General features: G+C 40.8%; 1 long non-coding RNA gene across 3 annotated transcripts in view; it reads left to right on the top strand.

Annotated features, from left to right (window-relative positions):
- The first annotated feature begins 23,015 nt into the window (after positions 1-23,015).
- Positions 23,016-23,615, top strand: part of LOC102163150 (uncharacterized) — a 99,370-nt gene continuing 98,770 nt past the window's right edge. The window contains exon 1 of one of the 3 annotated variants that reach the window (XR_014824187.1): positions 23,016-23,429. This is a non-coding gene — a long non-coding RNA (uncharacterized LOC102163150). The remainder of the gene's footprint in view (positions 23,430-23,615) is intronic. The other 2 variants (XR_014824186.1, XR_014824188.1) reach the window with 2 other exon arrangements.

Below are 23,615 nucleotides of genomic sequence, written 5' to 3'. Positions count from 1 at the left end.
AGGAGCTCGGGTCTTCTACCCCCAACTGCAGCCAAAATTCAGCCTTGAGTATTACTCAGAGTAACTGACAAAGAAAGGGTTTGGGAGATGTTATACTCTGCCTGGAATAATGGAGTCAATGGAGGGCTATCAGGACCCAGAGTGTTTCCCCTGTTTTTTCAGAAGAACTGGTTGCTGGGAGGGGTGCAAAGACTCAGAATGTTAGTGTTAAAAGAAATATACCCAGGTGTGTGCCCTTATTTTATCCAGAGGGGAGCTAAGATTCAGGGTGAATCCATCTCTCTGAGGTTGCGAGGTTGCAAGGCATGGCGGCTCATCCATCTTTTTTTTTTTTTTTTTTTTTTTTTGTCTTTTTTTGTCTTTCTAGGGCCGCACCCATGGCATATGCAAGTTCCCAGGTTAGGGGCTGAATCAGAGCTACAGCTGCCAGCCTACACCACAGCCACAGCAATGCATCTGTGACTTACACTACAGCTCAGGGCAACACCAGATCCTTAACCCACTGAGCGAGGCCAGGGATCAAACCCACACCCTGATGGATCCTAGTCAGGTTTGTTAACCGTTGAGCCACAAAGGGTACTCCTCATCCATCATTCTATTCTGTCCCTCTGACATTTTCTGCCTCCTGAAGCTGACTCACCCATAGCCCTTCCATCCCCCTCTATTCACGTTTCACATGATATGGGCTGCATGTCTGAGCTGTAACACCCCAGGTATACTGCAGGGTGGGAAAGATCATATGACAGAGTCTCATAGGAAATATCATGCATCTGTTTTTCTTGCCCACTTGTAGAAATCAACTTCATTTAGACTCTATATGTGGAGTTAATTTTCCACCCAAAGAGGAGACCACAGAGCTCCCAGACCAGAGAGAGAAACTTCCCAGGTTATGCCATCCAGGTAATCAAACAGATTGAGAGGCTAGTCAGGTTGCCAAACACTTGATACTGACATGCTTTTGCTGCACATGGCTAATGATTTTCAATGTTTTCTTAGCAAGAAAAGAGAGAGAATCATTATTAGAATGCTTCTAGTAACTTACACTGAGTACTTACCATATGCAGTCAGTCTTATTTAATCCTTAACAAAACCAGGCAGTAACTGTTATCCGCATTTTAAAGAAGAGAAAATTAAGGCACAGAAAAGTTAAGTAACCTATCCAAGACCTAACAAATAGTAAATAACCTGACTCCGAAACCTGGCTCCTTATCATGGTTTGGTCAACTCTCTTGTATTTCTTGCTTCATAGCATGGTTCAGTCATTCTCATCAAGTTCTGTTTTCTTTATCAAGTCCTAAATGAAAGTACCCCTCCAGGTATTACTACTGATCAACACCTGAACCAAATCTGTTTGTAACAGTAGAGATGCTGCTGTTCAGTTAATTTGCTGTCCATACAAAATGCTGCTTTGACAAGACTTTTTTTCTGTTTAAATGTGCTACATGTTACATAACCAATGTTAGCATGCTGGTAGATTTCCTTTCTGCCATTTTCCTTTTTATTTAACATGTGCAGAGGAGGAAAAAACTTTCCCCCACCCTCGTATGTTTAGTGTCTGGGGCTCTGAAAATTAAATAAAGGCAGATCAACAGGAGAATAAAACAGAGTTTACTTATGTGTGCAATGCACATACACACTGGAGAATCCAGTAATGAGTAACTCAGGGGTGAGGGGAGTGCTTAGAATTTGGAGCTTATACTGTTTTAACAAAGGATGATAAATTTGCAGAGAAGTGCAAGACAGAGGAAAAGGAGTTGGGCTCCTGGAGGTGGTAAGTTGTGAGAAGGTAAATATATGGGGAAACTAATGGAAAAGTTATTTTAGCAAGATTTATTTATGCAGATCCATCTCAGGGCCGACTTACTGTCTCCAATAATAATGGTTGTTCTCCTCCTGGTCCAGGAGAGAGGAGGGGCAACACCTTACAAAGGAAAATTTATGACCTGCTTTTAGGCAAATAGTGGGGAGGCCAGAAAGCTCTCTCTGTGTTTGCTGCTTCTTAATTGCCTTCAGCTCATAACAATTCTTATGCCAAAGTGTCATATTTTGGGGTGGCACATCCTGATCCCCTTCACATGATTAAAAACTACAGGGCACGTTCAATTCCGTAACTGCTTATTCCCCCCTCATTATATAATATATTGTTTTGTGTGGCTACATAGTCTTTAAAACTACCATTTTCCAATGAATAAATAACATTTCGTTGAGTAGATCTATCATTATTTGCTCATGATGATAAATAAACCGAGCACATAAAGCACTATGAGATATTTGGGCTGTTCCCCAATTCCTCATGTTATCAGTAACAGCAGAATACTTCATCTTTTCTTTACTTATTATATATATTTTATTCTAGGCTAGCAGAGTTTTAATTCTCTTAAGGAAGCTCAAAGCATGGTTTATGCTTTTGTGAGTTTAGATAGATAAGAGTTTAAGATAACATAAATGGGCCATGAGCCAACCCAGAAGTCACAGCCAGTTCAGTGAACAACATGAAAGGCCTGCATAAATCAGCAGCAATGAGAGGAGAGAGTTGCCACGCCAACCAGGAGGATATGTACAAGTGATTTAGGAAGGTTAGAAACAGCACCAGGGCTCAGTGTTCCAGTAGCAGAGACAGCTCTCATATCATAGGGAACACTGGCTACCCATCTGCACAGGAGCACTTTTTCTAAACATGACAAGTTATTTGTGATTCCCAGATCACTTGGGGCATTCTCAATTCTTAGCAAGATACACAGCACACATATGCACACTAGCGCACATGCACGCACGTGTATACACACACACAAAATTCAGAAATGTTCATTCATGTAGGAGGGGTGGGAGAACTTGGCATTAGAAGGAAGGAAGACCTTGACCTCAACACTTCCCAGCAAGCTGACTGTTACTCCACATGACTATTTCCCAGCCTTCTCAAATGCGAAATGGGAATGGCATTAAAAAGAATGATTAAGCGGGATTTTTAAAGTACTTTAAAAACCCACAACACAGTACATAAATGTTAGCTTTTATGTATTGTTAGGGCATTTAGAAGTGCTGGCTTTATTATATATAATTATTATGCATCTTAGGGGCTGAGGGTAGAAGTGAGTACATACCCACTGTCTGGTATTTTATACCTTCTTAACCTACTAGACAGGACGGTGTGAGATTTTTTTTAAATGGGAGATATTGATAAATGGTTTCTATCTCCTGCTATAGGAGATTCAAAAGGTGGTATTTCCTCCTCAGCCTGCCCAGTGGTGTTCAGAGTCTGGCTACATGCCTCTAGAGCCTGACCAGCTTTCCTACTGCTGGGACAATCCCCACCCTCTTCCTTGCCTTCTTGTTGGAGAAATGGGAGCTGATTTTCCTCAATTATTTATTTACTAACCCCTGTGATCCCTGTAGACATTTGAGCTTGTGAACTCCCATTCTAAGAGGTCCTGATCAAACCTTGGCTATCTCTCTTACCTCCTAGCCCATATGCACAATAAATTCAGTTGCCAAATTCTTTGGTTCCATTCTTTCAACTGAGTGTCTCTGCTCTGGTCCTCCTGCTGCTGTTCTAATCTATCCACGTTACATTACCTCTTGCTTTGTTTAACATGATCGCCTATTTGGCCTCCCTGCTTCTAGTTTTTCATCATTCAATCCATCCTACACATCACTGACAGAGATTGATTATAATGTCACCTTTTGCCTCAAAATAATCTACTGTATCCAGATTGCTTGATGAATTAAATACAAACTATTCTAACATGATATTCAAGGCCCTCTACAAATGTCCTTGTAGAGACTGCCAATGAGATATTCTTTTCCTACTGAATGTTAGCCAGACATATGGCTGCTCCAAATAAGGACTACATTTCCCAGCCTCCCTTTCCATTAGGGAGCCATGTGATTTAATTCCACCAATGAGATGTAAGATGTGACATGTGTAACCTGGGAGGTACCTTAGGGAAAAGATCTTTATGTTTTTGCCCTCCCCTTCCTCCTTCCTACTGATTGGGTTGCAGATGGGGTGGTTGAAACTCAAGTAGCCATCCTGACCCATAGGTGGAAGACACATGCTGAGGATTACAGAGCCTGGTGCCCTGATCCCATGGAGCACCACATCAGTCCTTAATTGACTATTTTGGGACTTGTTTTAGATAGGAAAGAAAAAAATTTCTATCTTCATTGTTTTATTTTATTACACTTTCCCAAATATGCATTTTTAACAGCTTTATTTTGGTATAATTGATATATAAAAGCTGTACATATTTCATGTATACAATTTGATGAGTCTGGACATATGCACACACTTGTGAAATCCTCACTGCAATCAAAGTATTACACATGTCCATCATCTCCAAAAGTTTCCTCGTACCAATTTGTTGTTGTTTATGTTGTTAAGAACACTTAATATGAGATCTATCTTCAACATATTTTTAAGTGCATAATACAGTATTCTAAACTGTAGGCACAATGTTTTTTCAGTACATTGCTACAATGTGTTCAACTTGCGTAACAATCTTTATATTAATTGAACAACTCCCCATTTTTCCCTCCCCCCAACCCTTGGCAACTGTCATTCTATTCTCCACTTCCATGAGTTTGATTATTTAAGATACTTTATGTAGTGGAATCATGTAGTGTTTGTCCTTCTGGCTTTTATCACTTAGCATAATATCCTCCAGGTTCATCTATATTGTCACATATGATAGAATTTCCTTCTCTTTTTTTTAAAGGCTGAATAATATTCTAAATAATATTCCATTGAGTGAATATGCCTTATTTTCTTTATGCACCTATTTGTTGTGGACATTTGGGTTATTTCTGTATCTTGGCTATTGTGAGTAGTGCTTCAGTGAACATAGAAGTGCAGATATTTCTTTGAGATCCTGATTCCTTTTCTTTTTTTTTTTTTTGCATTTTAAACTAAAGTATAGTTGATGTATAATGTTGTGCCAATTTCTGCTGTATAGAAAAGTGACCCATATATATATATACATATTCCTTTTCTTATGTTATCTTTCATCATGGTCTTTCCCAAGAGATTGGATATAGTTCCCTGTGCTTTACAGTAGGACCAAGATCCTGATTTCAATTCTTTTGGATATATACCCAGAAGTGGGACTTGGGTTCAAATATGCATTTTAATAAGAGATTTGCTGAGACATAATTCACACACCACAATTTTCACTTTTTAAAAGTACCATTTTCTCATGTATCTGTTCCCTCTCCTTCGGACTCACAACTTTTTTGTATGTTATGATTGGCCTTATTTTATCATTATTATACACCTGTCGTATTTCCTCTACTCATATCCTATAATACCTGGCATTTCTAGAAGCTCAGTTGTGTGTTAACTTAAGAACGTGTGTGCTGATTATATTTGTGAACATATGAAAACATTGGTTAAGTTCAAATTCCAAGATGAGCAAAAAGCAAGTATATTCAAGAAATCTATGCATACTTTGAGTTATTCCTAGAGAATAATAGGTATTCTATTCAAGGCAACACATTGGACTTAAAGAAGTTTAGCGATGTTAACATGACATAATTCAAAACAGGATCTCAATTAATAAATTTGTCAACTGTTCTTTCATTATGCAAATTTTAGTAAGGGTCCTGACGCAGGAAAAATGGGGCACCTCTCATAGTTAATCCTATTTTCCAAATGAGGAAACTAAAGCCCAGAATTTAAAAAGTATTATTTCTTAAATGGTACCTCGTTATTTGATATTATCCAAAGATTTTAATCATAACCAGTTTCCTGCAACAGTGAGAATCTTACTTCCCCTACATCAATTAGCACTTCTTAAAACGTGGTCTGTAGAAGACCACAGCTGCTTGATCAACATATGGATTCTGGGGATCCACTCTATTCCTATGAATTAGAATCTCTGGGCATGGGGCTCTGAAATCTGCATTTTAAATAAGCTCTTCAGAAGATTTTTATGTACACTGGAGTTTGAGAACCTCAACTCTGCATAATTAATAATACATTAAACCAAAGCATCTCAGTTCTGGTTGAGTATCAGAAGCCCCATGGAACTTGAATTACCCTATTTCTGGGCCCCAGTCCCAGATATTCTGAGTCAGCCAGCTTTGAAGACTTCTCCATTCCATTCTCACTTCACCAAGACTCAACTACCCAGAGGTTTACAATAAATGTTTAGTGGACTATGCATTTAGATGAAAAAAACAGTCATCTATAAGATCACCTAAGGCACTGAATAGTATCTGGAAATAGATAAATTCCTTTAAAATTTTTTTTTATTTATTTAGGGCCAAACCCACAGCATATGGAAGTTCTCAGGCTAGGGGTTGAACTGGAGCTGCAGCTGCTGGCCTACGCCACTGCCACAGCAATGCCAGATCTGAGCTAAGTCTTCAACCTACACTGTAGCTCATGGCAATGCCGGATCCTACACTGCTGTGCAGGGCCAGAGATCAACCTGTTTCCTCATAGATACTAGTCAGGTTTGTCACTGCTGAACCACAACAGAAACTTTAATAAGATTCTTTTATGTTCTTCATGCTAAGCCATTCCTGCTACGAAAGAAAATTGGAATACTCCATATATATATAAATACACACACACACACACACACACACACACACACACTACATGTATATATACACACAGTATATATGTGTATATATACACCCACACATATATATACCTATACTATATATATATATATGGAAAGATTTTTCAGCAGGATTGTGTCAACTTCCCAAAAGATCACAAGAAAAACCTGTTAATCAAGAAAAATTAAGCTTCTCAGCCTTACTGTAATGATAGAACATCACCTTGACAGTCCAGATTATGCCTCAGATTATGTCTCAACAGAGGAACATCAAGGGAGGATATTTCAAAGATTTTAAAGCAAGCCTTGGAAGGCAGGAAACTGGGATTGGGCAGATTTGACAACACAATAGTTTTGGATTGTTGCAGCCAGGGAGGGCAGGGTCTTAAAGAATCTTGATGGGCAAGTTATTACACTTAGTAAATCATTCTAATTGCTTCTCAATCTTATTTTCCAGGAGAAACCACTTTTTTTTTTTTTTTTTTTTGTCTTTTGTCTTTGTTGTTGTTGTTGTTGTTGTTATTGTTGCTATTTCTTGGGCCGCTCCCGCGGCATATGGAGGTTCCCAGGCTAGGGGTTGAATCGGAGCTGTAGCCACCAGCCTACGCCAGAGCCACAGCAACTCGGGATCCGAGCCGCGTCTGCAACCTACACCACAGCTCACTGCAACGCCGGATCGTTAACCCACTGAGCAAGGGCAGGGATCGAACCCGCAACCTCATGGTTCCTAGTCGGATTCGTTAACCACTGCGCCACGACGGGAACTCCAGAAACCACTTTTGGAGCAAGTAGGTAAATTATTTGGTCTGGCCCAGGATTGTTGAACATAGGAGGAAAAGATATTTTTTTCACTAACTGAACTGAAAATATTTACACCGAAGCTTCAATTATTCCTAAAAACCCACTTTCCATAATATTACATTCTATAAGCACTGTGGTAGACATCCACCAATTAACATTATCTTTTATTTAACAGTTTACCAAAAGCAATGCCACCAATGCTGTCTTTTGATACAATAACTTGTGAAGTAGTTACACCAGATGATTTAATATTCCCATTTTACAGATAAGGAAATGAGAACTCAAGGAAGTTACGTAATTCATCCTAAAAGTAAAGTGCTTTAGCTAGGAACTGAATACTAGTGCTTGGACTCTAAAATCCATTCTCTCAAACAGCAACATGAACAGGTTTTATGATATTACACTGGAGGCTTTAAAAAAAAAAAAAAGTGCTGAGGAATCTGGAGCTAGCCCTTGAAGCTTGTTTAATGTAATTTGGTTACAGGAATACTGGAAGGACCTCATTATAACTTGGACCCAGCTCTAAACGTCCAGAACCAGGGACCCTAGAGGGGGAGCTATAACTGGGCAACAGCAGAACAGTAATTAGGCAAGTAGAAATCAACTGAGAAGTAGGAAATAAATGATGGCTTCCTGAGTGCAAAAAGCACTGCATAGCACTTTTGTCCAAGTTGCCATTAGCCCCTTAATGCAAGCAACCTAGAAGCAAGTTCTGTGGGTTCCAAATTACAAACTTGCAGAGTAAAATGTGTTTTTCAAGGTCACAATCTGCTCCCCCTACCCCCAAGCCTGACCAGGAAGTTACACAGCTTTTCAAGTGGAAACTTACTGGTGGGACTTAACGAGCCGTGTCACTCCCATTAGTGAAATGAAATATACCACATTTCCAAATGTTCCTTTAAATTGCAAATTTGTCTAAACAATTCTTTTCAGATAAACAAATGCCATAATCCCCTCTGCACTAGAAAAGCACACTATGATGATCTGGAAAAAAACATCAAAGTCAAATAAGAGAATAAATCACAGACATGGTAGGTATAACATGCATAATGAAGTCTCTCGCAAACTCTGTCCAAATATATTAAGTATCTACTGCTCCTTGAAGGGTAGAAGAAATCAATTGTCCCATATGCTTTTCTCAAGTGATAATCTAAATCAGGGGCTATCAGCCCTCATTGTACCCTGCAATCACCTGCGGAGCTTTGAAAATTCCTGATTTTCAAGCCTCTCTCCAGACCACATGTTTTTTATCTTATTTTATTTTATCTTATTTTATCTTATTTTATTTTTTTTTAATTGTTTCCAAAGTGCAGCCAGAATTTAGAAACAGTGCTTAAGGAGTTCCCGTTGTGGCTCAACGGAAATGAACCTGACTAGTATCCATGAGGATACAGGTTCAATCCCTGGCCTCACTCAGTGGGTTAAGGTGTTGCAGTGAGCTGTGGGATCCTGCGTTGCTGTGGCTGTGGCATAGGCCAGTGGCTACAGCTCCAATTATATTCCTAGCCTGGGAACCTCCATATGCCGAGGGTACAGCCCCCAAAAGACAATCAATCAATCAATAAAGGTTTACCATGAAAGAAAGAGAGAAAGAAGGAAAGAAAAGAAACAGTGCACAAAACCACTGGTTTTCAAAATAGGGTCCCTGGACAGCAGCAGCAGCTGGGAACCTGTTAGGCATGCCCATTCTCCAACCACACTCCAGCCCCTCTGGAACAGAAACTCTTGGGTGGGACCTAGCAATCTGTGTTGTCGCAAGCCTCCAGCTGTTTCTGGTATAAGCCACAGGGGCTGCATCCCTCCATCTGCAGCTTAAGGGAACACAAGCCTGACCTACCCCAAACACTGCTTTGAGACTTGCAGCTTTTGTCTGAAGACATTAGTCACTATTGACACAACACTCAAACCTCTGGCTTTAGGTATATTGTGAAGTACCATGTAAGTATAAACTGTGGGACTTTAAACTAGAAGAGAACATTGAAAATCCCAGGCCCCAGTTCCAGGGCTGGTCCCATGAGGCGGGCTGGTCTCACACAGACCATCTATCAGGGACCACTGTCAATAACCCATGGCCCACCTTTGGGGTTTTCCTCCCAGCACACATTACAACTTCTTTTGACTGTCAGAATTTCTGTTCAGGGATTCACTTCTCCCCAATTAGTCCCTGAGTGGAGTCTCAGTTCTCAGGAACCAGGCCAACCACCTAAATACTTTGGCAATGAGGCCTCAGCCCCACCTTTCTCTCCACTCAACCTCCTCCTGTTCTCCTGGCAACACAAACATCGCTCTGGAGGACCATCCAGTTCCTCAGCCATGCATCTCCTAAACTTCTTAATTTCCAATGACTTTTTCCCTACACTCAAGCTCACCCATCCTTGCCCACAAATCAACCTTCCTTCCTTTTCTCTCTCTCTTTCTTTTTCTCTTTTCTTTCTTTTTGGGCCACACTAGCAGCATATGGAAGTTCCCAGGCTAGGGATCAAATTGGAACTGCAGCTGCCAGCCTAAGTCACAGCCACAGCAACAGATCTGAGCTGCATCTGCGACCTACACTGCAGCTTGCAGCAATGCCAGCTCCTTAACCCACGGAGCAAGGCCAGGGATCCAACCTGCATCCTCAGGGACATTATGTCAGGTTCTTAACCTGCTGAGCCACAAGGGGAACTCAAGTCTTTTAAATTCACTAACTCAGAACTCCATATGCAGCGGGAGCGGCCCAAGAAATGGCAAAAAGACAAAAATAAATAAATAAATAAATAAATTCACTAACTCAAGTGCCCTGTATCTGGCCGTCAGCCTCTTCTCCTTTCAGTGCCTTTGCTTGAATGCTCCTAGTTGACCTCACCTGCCTATCTTATCTATTAACCAACCACTCACTCTTTTCTTATTCCTCCTTGAGATAGTGAAGCCCCTTCATTCAAGGACAGGGAATTTAAAAATGCATGTTTCATATCTCCAAACACTTCCTGTCACCACTATTTGAATTTCACCATTCTTCTCAAATCTCTGCCACCCTAATATTAGGGAGGAAGTCCCTTCTGCTTTCAAAGGCAAATCTCCCTAAGTGCATTCTGATCCTTCCCTCTACCCTTTTTCTAAGAAACCTCATGCTACTCAGTATCTGCCCCTTATTCACTTCTACTTTTTCAATCTTATTCTTATTAGTAGATCCTTCCAATCATCTGTTAAACATGTACTGATTATTCCTGACTGAATTTTTCTCCGTATGAAGATATACACAAGTTCTATTCCCACCCTTCCTACTCATTCTTCCCACAAAAGTTGTCTACATTTCCTCTCCTGCTGGATTCATCATTTGTTCCTTAGCCCTTTCTGGTCTGGTTTCTATATCCCACTTCCCCTGCACACTAATGTCTCCAATGAACTAAGGTCCATGCAATCAAACCAGTGGCTGCTCTTCGTCATCACTGTCTTCGACTGTCCAAAGCATTTGACACCCTTGACCACTTCTTTTCTCTCCTCCCTTCTTATTATCCCTGCCTGTTAATTCTCCCAGAAGATAAACTTCATGAAAACACAGGACTTGTCTGTCTTGTACCTCGTTTATCTATATCCTAGAACAGTAGGTGCTTATTAAATATTTACGGGCCAACAGGCACATGAATAGATGATCAAAATGGCTAATTATTACATAAATGCAAATCAAAACTAAAATGAGGTATCACCTCACACTAATCCAAATGGCCATCATCAAAAATTATACAAATAATAAATACTGGAGAGGGTGTGGAGAAAAGGGAACCCTCCCACGCTGTTAGTGGGAATGTAAATTGGTGTAGCCACTATGGAGAACAGTATGGAGGTTCCTTAAAAAACTAAAAATAGAGTTACCATATGACCCAACAATCTCACTCCTGGGCATATATCCAGAAAAGACTTTAATTTAAATTAATTCAAAAACTTTAATTCGAAAAAATACACGTACCCCAATGTTCATAGCAGCACAATTTATAATAGCCAACACATGGAAGAAACCTAGGTGTCCAATGACAGATGAATGGATAAGGAAGATATATATTTATCTTTATATCTTTATATATACACATATATATATAAAATGGACTATCACTCAGCTATTTGAAATAGTGAAATAATGCCATTTGCATCAACATGGGTGAACCTAGAGATTATCATACCAAGTAAAGTAAATCAGACAAAGACAAATATATGACAGCACTTAAATGTGGAATCTAAAAAAAAAAAATGATACAAATGAACTTATTTATAAAACAGAAGCAGATTCACAGACATAGAAAACAAATTTATTATAGATACCAAAGGAGAAAGGGACTGGGGAGAGATAAATTAGAAGTTTGGGATTAACACATACACACTACTCAATATAAAATAGAGAGTCAATAAGGACCTTCTATATAGCACAGAGAACTATATTCAATATCTTATAATAACCTATAGTGGAAAAGAATATACATATTATATAGTTATACATATTCAGTTATATATATCCCTTTGCTGTATGTCAGAAACTAACACAATATTGTAAATCAACTATCCTTCAGATAAGACATTTTTTAATATTTATTCAATGAGTAAATGAATCAACTGCATAAAGTCTCATCTCTCATCTCATTATAGTATATGAAGGAAAGTACAACCAGAAAGAACATATGATGGGGGCGGGGGTCCACCCTCATATTAGGGAGTGGCACAGGGATAGGAAAGTCTTCTGGTTTCCATGAGGCCATGAGGCCACACTCTCACACTCTCCAACTTTTCTTCCCACCTTTCCAACTTCGCTTTCCCAATCTCCTTTGCCAGACGCATTCCCCTTCTCTTACCCTCGTGTTGTGTCATTCCTCAGGCATTGTTCCTAGACCCTATTTTCTTCTCACCTTACATACATACCCTTCCCAGGTAACTTCAGCAATGTCATCTACCACCTTCACACCTATACCACCTTCAGTTAGAAGTCCTCAGCCTACTCCTACATTCTGAGCTCCAGACCCATGTATCCAGTATATCCCTGCCTACTCAACATCTCCACCTGCATGCCCCATAAGCACCACAAATGCAACAGGTCCAAAATTAACCAAACTAGTGCTTCCTCATTCTCCATATTTGCTCATTTTTCATTGTTCTCTGTCTTGGCAAGTGATGCCACCTTCTGTCTGGTTTCTTATGCTTCTTTGTCCCTTTATACTCCACCCCAGAATCAATGTCAATGATTTTAGATAATGTCTATTATAATAAATGAGATTCTGTCTCTCTTAAGCCCCTCATTCTTTTGTTTCCCTACCTACTAGATGTAGATAAATCCCAATTACAATACACATACACAAAGTTACTTTTAAGCTTGCCTTATCTGGAGTTATTAATTGCCTCTTTTTTGTTTGTTTCATTTTGTTTACTGACCAAGTCTTCCCATACCTTGAATAGCTCTTTAAAACACTTGTCAGTACAGTGTTCCACTTTTGTTAAATTTGTTATATAGTCCATCCAACCCATTTTCGTCCTAGAGATATTTCTTTTAGAGTCTTCTCTTCTCTCTTTATCTTCTCCTCCTTTTCCCCTGTTCCCTGGACCCCATGTCTTCCTCTTTTCTTGGTTTACTCTCTTATTTTAATGATGTGTTTCCTCTAGGAGCTTCTGAGAAGCATCTAAAGTACATTTTTGAGACAACATGTCTGAAAGGTCTTTATCCTCACATAAGATATGAAATTGTCTGAATATAGAATTCCAGGTTGAAAATAAATTTCCATCAAAATTTTAAACTTGTTTTATTGTCTTCTTTTTTTTTTTTAGCTGTGGTTGAGAAGTCTGATGCCATTCTGATCTCTAATTCTTATATGTGACATGTTTTCTCTCTGGAAGATTTTGAGTTCCTCTATTTAACATTGGAGAGCTTAAATTTTGTGATAGACCTGGATACATATCTTTTTTATCATTCATTCCTTAGAGTTTTATAATCTGAAAAGCCATGTCTTTCAGTTCTGATAAGTTTTCTTATATTATTATTAGTTTTTAATATATGATTTCCTTTCCAGTATTTTCTTTTTCTATTCTCTCTGGATTTAAAGTCTTACTCGTTTGGGTTTTTGTTTTGTTTTGTTTTGTTCTGTTTGTTTGTTTTTTAAGTCATCCCTTTGTTCTCTAAGTTTTGGCTTCATATTTAATTTTTATTTTTCCCTTTCATACCAAAAGCTTTCCTTAAAAGGCTACACTCCTTGGGTATTTTCATTCAGCTTAAGCTACACTGTGTATTAGAATGGATGGTTGGTGAGTTTCACTGTGGGGGAACTGTATGGCCTTCTGGCTTTTTCATAGGGACCCTCAGATGTTGATTAATAGACATCTTTATTCTGTGGTGGTTCCGTTTCTCCAGAGAAGATCCTTTAATCTCCTGCTTAGTGGCATTTATGAGCTTCCCTTGACTTTCTTGAGCAGGGGGCTGGGAAATTCTGAGGTCTTAACTTTCAGTTAGCAGATTTTCACCTCACTTTCTACTGAATATAGGACCCCCCAGTTTAATTTTTTCAAGTGCTCATCTCTCCTATCTCCCTGGGCTTGATGGAATGACAAGATGTAAAGAGCGTAAAAATGAAATTTATCCTGGCAGAAATTTTGGAATTTCACCTTTTTTGGAAGCTGACTCTTCTCAGAGAGAGATGGCTGTGAATGGCTGGACACTGGCAGGATTTCATGGATTTCATGTCTTTCCATTGCCTCCTGGCTTAAGTCTCTTTATTAATGCCTGTCTTCCTTTTGCTCACAGTATTTTATGTTTGGTAGGAATCCAGACCCTCTGGTATGTAAAATTTAGGTTACCTAACTCCTAGACAATGATTTATTTGTGTCAGGCCTATGCAGCACAGCTCAAACTTCATTTTTTGCATGGCTAGGTTGATTGGAGGTGAAGAAATGGGAAGAGGTTGGTAAAGAAAATGTAATGTTTGACTGAATACATCTTTGTGGTACTGCCACTTTGACCAATGCTTCTTGCTTTGTTTCTGTGGAGCAAAGCTACTGAATAGTTAATTGCCCATTTTCAAAATCACTGTAGTTTCAAAATTGTCCCTAATTCTGACAACAAAAAAACCCTTGGTATCTCACTAAAAGGACTTCAGAATTAGACCAAAAGATTTTTGAAAGGCTGTGTGAAAGGGAGTTGTGACTCTTTTCACATTTCAGTTAAAACAATCAACACTGTGCTGTTATAATGCACATAAGCGACTTTAAATTTTTTAGCAGCCTCATTAAAAAGGACTAAAAGAAACAAGTGAAACTCATTTTAATAATATGCTTTAATTCACTCTTTCCAAAGAATTACCGCTTTGACTGTAATCAATAAAAAGTTGTTGAGTTACCTGGTGGCTCAGTGGTAACGAACCCGACTAGGATCCATGAGGATGCGGGTTCTGTTCAATTCCTGGCCTCACTCAGTGGGTTAAGAATCCGGCATTGCCCTGAGCTGTGGTGTAGGTCACAGATGCAGCTTGGATCCTGCGTTGCTGTGGCATAGGCCAGCAGCTATAGCTACAATCGACCCCTAAGTCTGGGAACTTCCATATGCCACACCTGTGGCCCTAAAAAGCAAAATAAAAAATAAAAAAATTAAAGTTGTTTAGTTAAAGTTGTCATATGAATTCTGAGCCATTGAAACACGGTGTATATATATTGTATTCTTCTGCCACATGTCAGTTGGGACTTCATCACCTATCAAGTGCTTAACATGGCCAGAGGCTCCTGTTTTGGACAGCACAGCTCTGAAATCATTCATTACCAATGGGAGGCAATGGGTTGTAAATATAATCCGTAAGCTTCTGTTGAAAAATCAGTTATCTGAATCATTCTAATGCAAAGCAAGCGTGTTTATCAACAAGGTGTTGCACGGTTGAGCTGAGAAAACTCTGGGCCTGCTGGAGAAAGGCCTTAGGAGCCATTGAATGGGAACAGGCTTCCTGCCTGAAGGACTAGCTCCCATCAGCCAGGAAGTCCTGAGTGTTTTCCTTTACTGAGGTGGCCAGTATTTTTCCTCACTTTACAAATTAAGACTGTTGGAGTTCCCATTGTAGCGCAGCACAAAAGAATCCGACTAGGAACCATGAAGTTGTGGGTTCAATCCCTGGCATCACTCAGTGGGTTAAGGATCCAGCGTTGCCCATGACCTGTGGTGTAGGTCACAGAGGGGACTCAGATCTGGTGTTGATGCAGCTATGGTAACTCTAGCTCCGATTTGACCCCTGGCCTGGGAACCTCCATATGCTGAATGTGTGGCCTAAAAAGCAAAAAAAAAAAAAAAAAAAGAAAGAAAGAAAAAAAAAATTAAGACTTGTTTTCCCAATTTCCAGTGTGTCCTGGGTAGCAACTAAGATGCATTTCATGAGCCTCTTGAGAGATTCTGGAATTCAGATGGAATTCCATTGATGGTATGCTGATGAGCAAAACAGAACAGACTCCATCTCATCTCTGGGGTGGATGAGCCTGAACCCAATTACAACTAATTTCTGCATTAATTGAACAAGGATGAATTCAAATAATGTGCTCCTTTGCCTCAAAAATATTAGGCTTCTTGGGATCCCAAATGTATTATCAAGATAACCTAATTCATTCTCTGCAGACTGGTTGTTTGGGTTGTTAACAATCCCACTTTATCTGAGCCAGCTTCGTACCACGTGTTTTTGTTTATTACTCCTAAGAGAGACATGGCTGTGGTGGGAAGGAGGTTGCCCTTCCTGTTCCAGGTTCCAAGACTAGCTATGTGTCCTCTCCTGTTCCTCCATGCTCCTTACACACAGGTCTGAGAAGCATTTACAAAGACAGAAGTGCACACAGAAACCCCTGTCTGACTTTCAGAGGATCAGCAATGTTGGTTTTCTTATCTGTGTGAAAGATGGCACAGTCCTGACCTGTGAAATTTTCCAGTCCTGACCAAGACTTCAGACAACGACCTGCTTGTTGTCAAATCACCTATTCAGCCCAAGGCATCTCCCACCCCTGGTCTCCCTGACTCCCAGCAGTCCCCCTCCAACAAGCTGCTCACACTTCTAAAAAGGTGACATTTTAGCAGTCTGTTTATAAAACTGCCAGAGGAACATTTATCATGAGGCGCAAACAAAAGAGGCACTGGAGAGAAATGTTTTTCACCAGGTTTTCCAGAACCCTGAAACCTGCCTCCCAGGCCTCTCAAACACCTTTTGTTTCCCTGAGCAGCCCCCACAAATATCAGAAGAACACGATTCAGCAGAACGGGGGCCCTGGAAGGCAGATCCATGCTGCGTGAATGTTCAGACCAAGCAGTCTAAAATGGTTAGATGTGTCAGAATAAACCACAACTGTGTCCAAGGGATTATTAAAAGAATATGCTGAGCGGAAATTTTTCTGGTTACAGCAAGAGTCCAAGAGGTTAAGGAATTGCTGAGTTAAAATGCCCCTGACTGACTGGAGTTGACCCAGGCATTATATTACATTTTGACAGGCTGCCCATGCTGAAAAACAAATAGATACTTCCTTCAATAAGATGGTGATAAATCAAGTTTTCTCCAGAAGCAGCAGCCCCTGAAGCATAGATTTAGGAGTATTACACAGTTTTCTCTAGTGACTTATCCAGCTTGCTGTCTGCCAACTTGTTTGAACTTCTTTGGGGAAATACCAGAATCAGAAGTTCATGTCCTGAAGAGAAGCTACCATCAGAACATTATTCATTAACTGAGAAAACCTGAAGATAATCAGAAAGATCTGGCTGCAGCCATTGATGTCAAACCAGTTATGGAGCTGGCTGTCTCGTTCCTCCAGAGGTCACCATCCATGACACACTTGGAAAACCAGGGAAATAAACTCTGACCAACGACCTAGCCTATGTTATACGGTTCAAGCTCAAAAGGGTTATAAGGTGCTCTGAGCACCATAGGACCCTAACACTAACCTCAGTCAGATGTTTATGGCCAAGGTACAGACCTGATTCACCTCAGATCCACGCAGCTCTGGCTTCAGCTGGACAAGATGCCTCTCTCTCCCTCTTCTCTCTATTTTTTCTCTCTCTCTCTCTCTCTCTCAACCAGCAAATGGAAATGGAAATTTAAGGAGAGGAGGCAGAGATGGGAGTCAGACAAATTTCATCATGTCCTGGGAAAGGAGAGAGACGAACACTTTAGCCCCTAATAATTAAAAGTGACTCAGAGGAGTCACTTTCTGCCTGGGGTAGGAGAAGGCTACAATAAGTCCCACACTGACATATTAGTTCTATCCTAGGCTATGGACACCCTGAAGGCAAGATCTGTGTCTTAAGGTCTTCCTTTAAAACAATGTGTATTTTTTTCTGACTATAAAAGCAATCCATGCTACTTATAGAAAAATTGAAAAATATAAAAAGCTTTTTTAAATACAGCTTTTAGAATGGTATTTGGAACATAACGGGCACTCCAAAAAATTGTGCTGGAAATAAGGAAGGAAAGGATAATTGTGACACCAATCTCATTAAAATGCACATAATTCAGCAGTGGCCACATGGGGGTCAGGAGTCAGGAGGTGCTAATGCCCAGAGCTATTCAGGGTGGGGCTCAGGCTCACTGGCTGCCTGTGGTTCTGGCTTCCACCCCTGCCCTTGGTCTCAGGAGTTTATCAGAAGGTGTAAAGTGAATTTACCAGATTGCAAGGAACTAGAATTACTTAGATTGGAGAGGAGAAGCCTTGGGAACAACTTAAAAATCTACATGGCAATATCATTTCTATTATAAAAAGTAATACATGTTTATTAGACAAATTAGAAAATATAAATAAATCCACTGGAATTTTAGCCCTGTTGGCCCATTCCCCCAAGCACATTTTCTAGGCATACATTTTTGTCATTGTTCTCTTTCCATCACTGGGATCATGCTCAGTCCGTGAAGGGTCATGATCCATTGGCGGTGATGAAACTGATGTGGTGGGCCTAACTAGCATTGAAAAAGACCCAGAGGACATGCAGATAAAATCCAAAACACAGCACCCAGTGTTGGCAAGCATTGTTTCTTATAACCTTTTGTGTCCGAAATAAAAATATGTATGAGTATCCTGGGTCAAGATGCAAAGTGAACTGTGTGGACAAAGACTGATGCCTGCCATTTCTGTAAATAATAAATCTTGGCTGCCATCAAGCCATGAGCCACAGCAGCCCTGCCCACCCCCACCCCCCAACCATGGGGCAACCTGAGGGGGATTCAGGATGGAGTAAAATAGGATAATTGTCCTAGATCGTTAATATGCATAACAAAGGAATAATTTCAATAAGCCCAGACTCTTGCTTTTTTTCATACATAGAAAAGCCCTAAAATTATTAACTTGAGATGTCTGTTTGTGATTAACAGTAAACTTTTGATATTCCACTAAGTTTTTTGTTGTTGTTTTTGTTTTTCAGCAAAAACCCCTATGTATCCTGGCTCCTCCCTTACTGTCTTTGGAACAGTTTCTCAGCTATGTGAGAGGCTATATTCTAGGCTCTGGTCCCAGTAAGGTCCCTGAATAAAACATAAATTGCAAACTTTTAGATTGTGCACTTTTTTCAGTCAGCAACTGTTTACTCTGGATTGTGGTTAAAAGGATAAAAAATACCTAACAGCATTTCTTTTTGCTTGTTCCAGACTAATTTAAAAGAAAAATGGTTATATGTCATTGCATGTTAGTGGAAGCATCATTGCAATGAATAGTCTAATATGCCATCAAGTGGTTGTACTATAGTTTACCTATTCTCCTACTGCTGGGCATTTAGGTCACTTCATTATTACAATAATATAGAAATAAAAATATTTCTGCATAGTTTTTTTTCCTACTTTTAGGATTAGATGACCAAAAGTAAAATGGTTATATTAAAGGATATGAAAATTTTCATGTGTGGCAGAGATTAAATTTAATAGACTACATGACTTAGAAATGCAGTTTGTAAATTTCTTTACTTTGTGTAACTGAACTTAATTTAACTAGCCTCCAGTTCTTTGTTTCTCCTCATAAGTAGGAAACGTAATCACACCATTTCAAGGTGAGCTAATTCCTATAGTTTAAAATTTTGTTTGTCCTTGGTAATTACTCCATCAATTTAGGATTCTTGTTCATTCCTGTGGCTCTCCCTGAGTGGCATCTAAGCCCAGGTAAAGCCCCCCTGGAGGTACAAATCTGGTCCGCAGTTATCTGCTGGCCTTGCCAGCCTACCTTGAGGTATAACAGCTCCCACCAGCTCTTGGGCTGCTCCACCCACTGCCTGAGACCTCAGTCAATGGTTTCACACTTGCTGCCCTTTCCTAGCCCAACCACGAAGTCTATTCCAGTCTTCCCACCTTATCTGCACTGCTGTCTCCCTTCCAGGAGCTCAGAAATACTCGCCTCTTTCCCCTGAACTAGCCAGGGTGTGCAGGATTCTGTGAAACTCCCCATGGGTTCCTCTGCCTCCTTACCTCCCCCACCAACATTCCAGTCCCCTATTGCAGGCCTGGCCCCTCCTGGGAAGCCAGGCAATGGTGTCCTCTGCTCTGGGATCCTTCTACATTTATCTAGGGGTTGGGGTGAGTTTCCATTATCCTAGCCTGTCTTCCCACAGAGTGCGCAGCTTGGATTTCCCTTCAAGAATAAAACCTGCCATTCAGACGCAAGAATGTCATGAGGCTGCAGTTATTTGCCCTTTCAGGCTCTTTCTCAGCTTTTGAGCTGAGGCCACACTGTTTCTAGGTGGGGCACAGCCAAATAACAGAGCACAGTGGGAGACCCAGGCCTGACCATTTCTGCCTAACATAGGACTCCCCTAAAGGGCGACATTTGCTCCAGAGATCCCCTTGGTCTGACAGAAAATGTCACATTTGCATTGCAGTCTGAGGCCCTCTGGGTCCAGTCCTGCCCCTTTTGTCTTTCACAGGTGCTGCCTCTCCCCAGTCCCCTCCCCCTATATACTCTTAACTACATCCTAAGGGCTCAACTGGCACAAAATCTCTTCCTCCATCCCAGAAACATCAGTACCTAATTCCTAGTCACTTCACTCCAATTCTCCTTTCTTTTTCTTTTTTTTCTTTATATCTTTTTTTAACCACACTTGTGACATGTGGAAGTTCCAGGGTCAGGGATCAAACCCATGCCACAGCAGCAACCTGAGCTACAGCAATGACAACGCCAGATCCTTAACCTGCTGAGCCATCAGGGAACTCCCAGTTCTCCCTTTCTTACCACTAGTCAAACTTATATTTCCCTTGGGTGAGCAAGTGGACTTGGCATCTTCATCCCTTTCTATGGCATAAATTCTCTGCTTCTGTTACCCAGGGCCCTCACCTTAGATAGCATCACTGTCTGCCGGGCATGTGCTGGGTACCTTCATCATCCCACGTGGAATCCTCAGAACTACCATCCCTACTTCAAAGATGCAGAAAATTAGTTTTAAGGGTGGCAAGGGACTTCACAGATGATTCCTGAAGAGAAAGTGCAAAATGAGATGACTCAGCTAGAAGGAAGGAGCTATTTTTTCTTTTTCTTTTTCTTTTTTTTTTTAATTTTTAAAAATTTTGCCTTTCTTCACTTAAACTTTACCAGCAATTGGTAACTTACATGACTATTGGTTCTCATAGTAAGAAAAAAATTAAATTAATTTATAAAACTCCATAGAGTAAGGAGAGCACTTGATTAAATATTCCTTTAGGACAGTTCAGAATTTACTGATTATGAAAAGCTTCAGGGAATTGCTAATCATCATGATTACTGTGATAAAAAATCTGGGAGATGTGGATTATAAATGACATAAAGGAGTTTAATCTGTGAGTTAACGAATGAATTATGGGATATAGAAAATTTAATAGCACAAGGGGAAAAAATATCCTAAGGTATTCATTTGGCTCAGTATCTATGGCTTCTACTACTAGAAGTGTGAGTGCCAGGGATGGGCTGAGTATTAAGTGAAACCTCCAGGCATCGATAGAATCAGATTCTTTTATGGAGATGAGTCATCAGTCATAGAGGAAACTGGAGGAAACTTTTCCAGCAGACAGTCATGGGCTGGAGGAGCTGACGTTTTACAGGTGGAAGCAGAATTCCAGGCTTTGCACACATGAGCTGTTTACCTCCAAGCAGCACTAAGCTGGTGATGTGCTTTTTGGGACAGTGCTCCTAAAAATTCAATGTGCATATAAATCAAAAGGTGTTTTGTTAAAATGGAGATGCTGATTCAAGAGTTCTGGGAATCTGAGACTCTACATTTTTAACAAGCTCCCAGGTGATGGCATGGATGCAGTGGGTTCGAGGGCCACACTTTGAGACCCAGTGACGTAGGAAATGCTCACAGAGCTCCATGTTTAATGCCAGAGGCACAGAGACTTTCAATAACTTATTCTCACCCCATCCCCAGCCCGGGATTTCAGAGATTCCTGCAGGAGTTGAAGTGCAGCTAGCAATGTGCACTTTGGATTTTCTTATTGAGAAGTTATCAAGAAGTAAACATAAGCCAGTCATAGCCTACTACAGCTTTGTTTCTATTAAGCCATCAGCTCTCCCAACCTATGACAAATACTTTGCACGTAAGGGTTTTGTGCTGCTAAGATGACTTTATTAGATGACCTGAATCAATAGGGGTATTATTCCCTTTCCAGTTCTCTTTCAATCCTTCTGACTGTATCCAAGATGTATCTTTAAATTCTTGCGTCTTTCTCTGTATTAGGATGTGATTGGTTGCTAAGAGCAAAAAATTTAACTCAGGACATTCTAAGCGACTGAAATAGCCTAGAGGGCAGGAGGGAGGAGTCCTGGGTGGTCAGCTCAGCTGGCTCTGGGTCCTCTAGTATGCTGGCCTCACTCTTGGGCTGGCAGCAGCTCTTCCTATGGCTGAGATGCTCCAACTTTGGCCCCAGTCAAAAGAGGAAAAGACCTATTCTTTCTCAGGCACTCTCAAAAAAGAGAAAATCTTTTCCCCAAAAGCCTCCAGGAAATTTCCTCCTCGTTTCATCAGCACAAATTGGCTCACGTGGCCTTTTCTGAACCATCCCAGTGGCCAAAAGGAGCCCTAGCCTTAGACCTAGGTCTGTGTCAAGGGGACTGTGTGGTTATCTTAAAAAAGACTCTCCATTCCCTTAACAAAAAGAGAGCAGGTGTTTATTTGGATGCCTTTAAGCAAAGAAGAGAGGCTGGCTTGGTTTGAACAATGTAAGAGTGGTTGTTTTACTTTTCTTCCTCAACCCCCCCACCCCTTGCCTTCTCTTGATGGCAAATGGTACTGATTTCCTATTTACAGTTGTAATGAAAAATTTTGTTTTTAATTATCTTTCAGTTTTAAAATGCAATTTAGGACATATGGCTGCCTATCTGGAGGGGGTAGTCAAAAGTGTCCCTCAGAGCTTCCCTTGTGGCTCAGCAGTAATGAACCCCTGACCAGTATCCATGAGGAGGTGGGTTCAATCCCTTTTCCCCACTCAGTGGGTTAAGGACCCTGCATTGCTGTGGCTGTGACATAGGCCAGCAGCTACAGCTCCAATTCGATCCCTAGCCTGGGAACTCCCATACACCTGGATGTGGCCCTAAAAAGAACTAAATAGAAATCTCTGAGCCATGAACATCTGTGGCACAATCATTGTGAGAGATTGGACCCAGGTGGCTGGGGCCATACTGACATCTTGCGCTGTTTGGACAGCACCGGACTGAAACTAGGGGCAGCTTCTCGCGAGAGCTGGTACTGAGGTGTGCGTGAGATCTGGTTTGTTTGTGTGGGAACCTGTGTTGAATACCCAAACGCCATTTCAGAGGCTATCGCTCAGGCTGTGTCTCTTTTAATACCGTCGTTTCTTTTAGATTTGCTCAGGCCTGGCTGCTTTCGGAGCCGAAATTCGGGCCGGGCGGTACAGAGTTCTGTGCCTAGCCAACTAACAATAGCAACAGAAGCAGCAGCAGCAGCCCCTTTCTTTAGGGCCGGAAAGCCTGCGCAGGCTTTTAGAGAAAATGGCGGACGATATTGATATGGAAGCAGTGCTTGGGACTCATTAGAAGAGTCGCCTAACTTCACCTCTGCTCTCCTGAATTCACCTTTGACTGCAGTGTAAATTGTCAGTCCTAAGGATGAGAACAAGTTGAGCAGTTCTCATGGTCATGAAGGTAGGAAAAAAAATACTTTGCATTTAAAACTTAGATGTTCTTATGTGGATGAGGTCAAATCCAGCTGTAGCAAAACACCTCTAAAACAGAGGCCATATAACCCAAAAGTCCAAAGGCCCAGCCCAGTGGGCCGTTTACTTCAGTGATGTTCAGTGCAAAATTCCACTGCCAGTAAAGACATTGGAA

Source organism: Sus scrofa, chromosome 13 (genome assembly GCF_054392235.1).
Source record: "Sus scrofa isolate SSC_HxYL_T2T_F1_AM1 chromosome 13, Sscrofa_HxYL_maternal_Yorkshire_Landrace_v2.0, whole genome shotgun sequence".
NCBI lineage: Eukaryota > Metazoa > Chordata > Mammalia > Artiodactyla > Suidae > Sus > Sus scrofa.
Note: the sequence above shows the minus strand (reverse complement) of the source record. Positions and strands in the feature narration are given on the sequence as shown.